General features: G+C 43.0%; 1 protein-coding gene across 6 annotated transcripts in view; it reads right to left on the reverse strand.

Moving 5' to 3' along the window:
* Positions 1–7,078, reverse strand: part of FBXW7 (F-box and WD repeat domain containing 7) — a 242,278-nt gene extending 235,200 nt beyond the window's left edge. For all 6 annotated transcript variants that reach the window (XM_027772562.1, XM_006150311.3, XM_027772563.1 and 3 more), the window contains exon 1: positions 6,808–7,078. The gene's annotated coding sequence lies outside the window, so the exon portion shown is untranslated. The remainder of the gene's footprint in view (positions 1–6,807) is intronic.
* Between the last annotated feature and the right edge of the window lie 6 nt (positions 7,079–7,084).

A 7,084-nucleotide genomic window follows, 5' to 3' on the forward strand; every position in this document is an offset into this window, starting at 1 on the left:
AAAAAAAGTAAAAAATTAAAAAATTAAAAAAAAAAAAATATATATATATATATGATACTCAAAATTACCAAAATAAAATTCTTGGAGCAACTACACGTAGTTCTACCCACTTACCTACTGACTCAGTCATTGCAAGTCTTTAAGAGATAGAAGTATCCAACCTTACTGTTCCTATAATTTGACTAATAAATATTCAAACCAACCACAAAAACTCTTATAATTTACATTTGAAGTAAATGTTTTGTTTTCAGAACTTTTCAAGAGCATTCCATAAACATCTTTAAAGATTCTTTCAACCATGTGCGTATAAAAAATGAGTATATCACTCTATATCAATTTTTTTTGAGAGAGAGGTTTTTGCTATAGAGTGCATGCACTAGTCAGACAGACAGAGAGAGACAGAGAGACAGAAAGCAAGAAATCACCCCCCCGGGGGGATGGCTTTGCCGCAATCCCTTCTCCTCCATTCTCCTCTCGGGACCTTGGGCATGCACACACACACGCCCGACGTGAGTTTAAGCCACTGGGTCCAGGACTCGAACCATAGTCGACTACATGGGAGTCCACCAACAGCCATTATGCTAACTGCTGTTCCCCAATTATGCTATCTTTATAAAGAATTATTCATTTAATTTTATTTATTTATTTAAATTTGACCATAGAGGGACAGAGTGAGAAAGAGAGAGAGAGAAAGTGGAAAAGCAAGTCGCCAGGTCCAAGATTCAAACCATGGTTGGCCATGTGGGAGTTCAGCACCCTTACCACCATGCCACCTGCTGGTCCCTATGCTATCTTAATTAAAAAATGCAAGTAGACTGGGACCAGCAGGTAGTGTGGTGGTTAAAGGCGCTGGATTCACACATGGCCCACCTCAGTTCGAGTCCCACACTCGACAGCTTGAAACTCACAGCAGGCCCACATGCATATATGCCCAAAAGCCCAGGAAGAGCATGGAGGAGAAGGGAGGTGATTTCTCACTTTTTTTTCTCACTTTTCCTCTCTCTCATTACGCTAACTGCTGGTCCTATACAGAATCATTTTAAGACAGCCCAGAGAAACAGAACTCAACTAGAAAATAGAGACCCCATAAAATAACCAGCCCCACTGTTCCTCTGAAAGCCAGTCCTAGCTTCATAATATAATGAAAATGGCAACCCCCTCATGAGGGTCCGCCATGCACTGTCCCGTTTGTTACCTCTGCCCCAAAGAGTTCTGTCACTTTAACGGTCTCTCTGCGGAAGTCAAAGAAACTACGAGGAAGATGCTGAATTCCAACAAAGGAACATAAAAAAGTGTGAAGGTATATTCTCCAGCTCACAGTCCTTATTCCTGGCTAAAGACAACAATGCATGCAAGCCTCAAAGATGCATGGATTTATTTTTTAAAGGTCAACTTGTTCCTTGTTTTTTAATTAAAAAGTTGAAAAAAAAAAAAAAGCATTTTCAGCACTGCTGCGCCAACACAGGGATATCCCCTCTATTGTATGGGACACAAAGACGCACACCAACGGCAAGCAAGGGAAGCAGCCTTCCCTGTCAGCTATTTTTAGCTCCACTTCATCATATGAAGACCAAACTTAGCAAAATAATAATGCAGGGCAAACAAAAGCATGAACTTGGGAAACAAATCTGTCCTTTTACTTATAATTCCCTAACACAGAAATCCTATATATTCTGATGAACTTAACGTCCAAGAACCTACACACTTTACAAAAGAAACTTACAGCTGTGTGAAAGAAATACAGACTCTCATGTCCCAGGATTAAATTGGTGGTTATGTTTAAAGACTGTTCCTTTTCAATTTCAACTCTTTTTTTAAGATTTGTAAAAAATCCATTTCTTCCATCAATAAAAGAGACAGAGCATCCCAGTATCTTGGGGTTTTTTCCCAAGTTTATTTATTTCTTCCATGAGTGAGAAAAAAGGCAGCAGCCTCAACAGGGACACAATCCCAGGACCTTTCCATGTAGGTCATCTTCAAACAGTATCATGCTTCACTGCTGGGCCACCATCTGCCTCCCCGGGCCGGAGTCTTGACACAGTAGTACCTGTGGGTATCACCTCCCCAGCTTCAGCCAGGCCCAGACCAGGGGCAGCAGTGTACCCACCATTCTCAGGGATGGCTCCAGAAACTAACCCTGAACCTTTTCCGGTGAGTCGGCTCAAGGAACATGGTGTTTTATCACTGTGTCGATGTCTGGTCCCTCCACTTCAACACTTACCCACATTTAAAACGCCTGTTTTAATGAGAGACTTACCCATTCTATGCCCTTCCTCGATCTTTGCTTACTTAACCTGCACCTCTCCATCCACCCCACGCTCTTCACTCCCCGCTGATACTCCTGGAAGCCTAAATATTCTGGACATGACTCCCAACAGTTTTCAGAATATCGTTTATTCAGTTATTGATATTTTCTTCTCTTTATATTGCACCATTACCCAACTTTCAAGTGTTTAATGTCTAAAACAAAGTGTACTGTCCAAATTCTGAATTCCTTTTGGTAAGAAATCACTAACACCATACTAAAATGTGGGGAGCATCTTGTTTTTGACTCCTATTGCATAGCCCCTCAACAATCACGTTCATCCTCAGGCTGGCCCGTGGTCTGGTGATTTAAGGCAGCTGGATCCCACATAGTCGCTTGCACCGTCTGTGTCAGACACAGCAGCTTGAAAACATGCCAGGTGTGGGACCAGCAGTTAGCGTCATGGCTATGTCGCTGGACTCCCACGTAGTCGACCGCAGTTCGCATCCCGGACCCGGTGGCTTAAAACTCACACCGGGCGTGTGTGCGTGTGTGCCCAAGATCCCGAGAGGAGAATGGAGGAGAAGGGATTGCGGCATGGCCATCCCCCCTGGGGAGTGATTTCTCGCTTTCTGTCTCTCTGTCTGTCTGGCAAGCGCACGCGCCCTATAGCGAAAACCTCTCCAAAAAAAAAGAAAACATGCCAGGTACGTATGCATATGTGCCCAAAATCCGAAGAGTAAAATGGAGAAGGGACTGCCATGGCCATCCCCACTAGGGATGTGATTTCTCACTTTCTCTCTCTCACTCCCTCTCTCTCCCCCTCTGCCTCTCTCATGCAAGTGCACACACCTTGTAGAAAACTATAAATTAGAGGCCAGCAGGTGGCATATTAGTTAAGGCACTGGACTCCGACATGGATGAGTACAGTTCAAGTCTGGGACCTGGTGGCTTCCTTTCTACTTTCCCTCTCATGTGCTCTCTGTTCAAATTAAAATAATGATGATGGTGATGAATAAAATTAAATAAAAATAATTATAAAAAATGTTTAAAAACTAGGGACCAGCAGTTAGCATAATGGCTATGTCGCTGGACTCCCATGTAGTCGACCGTGGTTTGCATCCTGGACCCAGACACTTAAACTCACACCAGGCGCGTGTGCGTGCGTGCCCAAGATCCTGAGAAGAGAATGGAGGAGAAGGGATTGTGGCGTGGCCATCCTCCCTGGGGGTGATTTCTCGCTTTCTATCTCTCCGTCTCTCTGTCTGTCTGGCGAGCACATACACCCTATAGCAAAAACCTCTCCAAAAATAAAAAATAAAAAATTTTTAACTATAAATTAGTTAATTAAAATAAAATGAAATAAAATTACTTTATTAAAAAATGTTGGTTTCCAGGGGTCAACAGTTAGCATAATGGCTATGTCGCTGGACTCCCATGTAGTCGACTGAGGTTCAAGTCCCAGACCTGGTGGCTTAAACTCACGCCAGGTGCGTGTGCATGCGTGCTCAAGATCCAAAGAGAATGTTGGAGAAGGGACTGCAGAGTGGGCATCCCCCCCGGGAGGTGATTTTTCGCTTTCTGTCTCTCTGTCTCTGTCTTTCTGGCAAGCGCATGCGCTCTACAGCAAAAACCCCCCCCCCCCCAAAAAAAAAAGTTGGTTCCCTAGAAAAATAAAATCTTAATCCAGGCATGCCTTGGACTAAAATGTAATTTCAATCCAAACACCTGAAGCTACCTTCTTAGGAACATTGTTTTCCATTGCTTCTTTGGACTGTAACCATGTTACCTACAAACACAAATTGACCCTAACCTACTCAACAACCTTCTTCTGTATTCCCATCAAGCTTACTCCCTAATCATATCTGCCCCACATATGTTCCAATTCCAAAAGTCTTAAATATCAATATTTTGTCTCCACCTGCCCATTTCTTCCTATATTTGGTTCTGATGTTTCAATTAGTTCCAAAACCCACATATCACTAGTGAAAAAGATGCAACTACATCCACATCTATAAGATAAGAAACACAGTACCTACAGCAGTATGAAAATATACTGGTCAATGCTCCCTTTCCTACACAATTTGTAGTGTGTGTCTGTCTCTGCCACCCATAAATAAAAGTACTCAAAGACAGGGACCCAAATACCTTGTGATTTCTACCCAAATATGCAATGAAGCACTGCCATAATTTTTTAAAAGAATTATTTATTTATTCATTCATTCATTTTAATTTGACCAGAGAGAGACACAGAGAGAGAGAAGGAAAGTGAGAAAGCAAGTCATGAGATCCAGGACTTGAACCACAGTTGACCAAGAGGGAGTATCCAGTGCCTTAACTACCATGCCACCTGCGGGTCCCACATTGCCATAGTATTTTTTTAAATAATTTTAATTTAATTTATTCACTCATTTACTTTAATTTGACCAGAGAAAGACAGAGAGAAAAAGAGAGGGAAAGTGAGAAAACAAGCCACCAGGTCCAGGACTCGAACAATAGTTGGCCATGTGGGAGTGTCCAGCACTTTAACCACAATGGCACCTGCTGGTCCCATCTTGCCATAATTTTTAACCAATGTATTGTCAAAACAATAAAAGTAGGTCCTAAAGTCAGTAACTATCTCTGACCCAGTACAATCTACACAAAAACTACAGTATGTTAGTCTGTCCTTCCCTCTGCCCCAAAAACATAGCCTAGTTAAGACCAGATTTCTCTTGACCATCCTCTAATACATAACTTTCTCAAGGTCACAAAATTAGACAGTAGACCCAGAAATATTTGTTTCCAATGTTAATAAGCCTGAATTATTACATCTACTGCTCAATATTTTTACGTCAGTATGTTTAAGGTTCCTTACAAAAGCCTAAGAACAGGCATGTAAACAAAACACATCAGCTGGACAAGTTCCAGAGGAGGCCAAAGAGGTCAGAGAAATAGAAGAAATTATTCTAAGACTAACAAAAAGAGTTGTAAAGATGATGCTTAAAAAATAATCAAAATGAATAACACCAGGAACAGATGAACTCAGGACTATACAAGCATTTTTCAAAACAAACTCTCATGTGATCTGAAACTTTAAGGACACAGGTTGAAAACTGTTTCATTATATGGAGACTAATAATGTTACAGAATTAATTACTTTAAAAGATAAAACCCATAAGATCAAAATGCTGATAAGTTTGATAGTTTTAAATAAACAGCATCAATACCATGAATGGAGAACTTGGAATATATAACCCCAGGTTTACATTCATCACCAAAAGCATCTCTCAGCTGTGGCTTCCGAGGCAACATTGCTGTCTCAATGGGCCATAAGTCTCACTGTAGTAGTGCCTAGGTCTTGTCACGCGAAATTCGACACTCTAAGTTTAACCTTTAAGGTCTGAATAAATATATGAAATCCTGATTGCTTTTAGGAACCTCTACCTGTCGAAGATTTTGTAGACTTCAACTGCAAAAGGGAAAAGGTGCCTGGCTGTGGCACAGCAGTTATCAGCAGGCTGGCCCACACCAGAAGGCTCAGGCTTCACATCAGGAGACGAGTCCTCCCTGAATACACCAGGGCACACTCCTGCCCCTGATCCCAGCAGCTGAGGATGGGGATAGAGAGTGTTGTCAAGATCCTGTTAGGAGTGCTGGCTGGCTGTCTGTTTCTCTCTCTTTTTTTCTCTCTCACTTGCATGCAAGTAAGCATTCAAGAAAAAAACAAACGTTAAAAATGAATAAAATAATGCAAGGGAAAGTAATTCTTCAATGAATTATCAATAATTTCTCCCTAAATTGATAAAGAGAACTCAAACAAAGCCTCAAGTCATTCTCCCAAATAAAAATGCTATCATTTATTTAAGACATGTACTCAAAAAAAAAAAAAAAGAAAGAAAGAAAAAGAGCTTTAGAAAGAAAGAAAAACCCACACATACACATAAAGGTAGAAAAAAGTAACAACTTGGAACAAACACTGCTCCCCCAAATGAGCTGTGACTCCTAAGAACTCAGAATTTCCTGAGTAATTGATATCCGTTACAGTGTCCTCCTTACAGACAAGAACTGGACCCAGGAATAAGAAGGCAAAAAAAAAAAAAAGACAAAAAACTTCTGTACCAATAGGTATTCTTTTTTAAATCTCTCATGAAAGCTGCATAAAATAAAAGAAGGGACTTTTACTTAAAAGGGTTCACAGAATAAGAGATTCTCACTGGGGAATGCATCTGAAAGTTCCCCAGAAACAAAAACGACAGCACTGATCATCCCCCGGGCACCAGGAAAAGGTGTATTACAGAGATGCCCTTTGTGTGCACGTTTTGCTCTGGCTTCCTCAATTTCCCTTAGCTACCAGCCAGATAGGTGCGAGCATCTGGACTGAGAAACCTGCACTCGCGCATTCCCGGTACAAAGACCTACAAGGACTCCCAGATACCATCTCGCTCCGGAGCCAGGGATACCGGTACACCCTCCACCCACACACCCCCAACACCAAAGGGAACCATCAGCAAAACTCCAGGAGGGAGCAGCAGCGCCCGCCCACTTTCCCGCTCCGCGCCCCCTTTCCCGGGGTCACTCACGCTGGAGAGAAGAGCCGAAGCGCTGGGAAAGTGGGTTGGCTCCCTTCCTCCTCCGGACTGAGGCTGCTGCAGCGGAAGGCTCCGGCGCGGCACTGGGGGGGAGCGCTGCTAGTGTCGCCAGCCCAGGCGGCCACCCGGGTGTCTTCCGCGCCGCCGGGAGGAGGCGGCGGCCCCGCTTACCTCCTCCTTTCCTCTTCCTGGGTCTCTTCAGGCTGTGGCTTCGGCCGGTCCAGGGCCACTTCGCCCGGGACAGTCACGTTCAGGAGGCTCCGGATTT

The sequence above is a fragment of the Tupaia chinensis genome, unplaced genomic scaffold, assembly GCF_000334495.1.
Source record: "Tupaia chinensis unplaced genomic scaffold, TupChi_1.0 Scaffold000283_1, whole genome shotgun sequence".
NCBI lineage: Eukaryota > Metazoa > Chordata > Mammalia > Scandentia > Tupaiidae > Tupaia > Tupaia belangeri.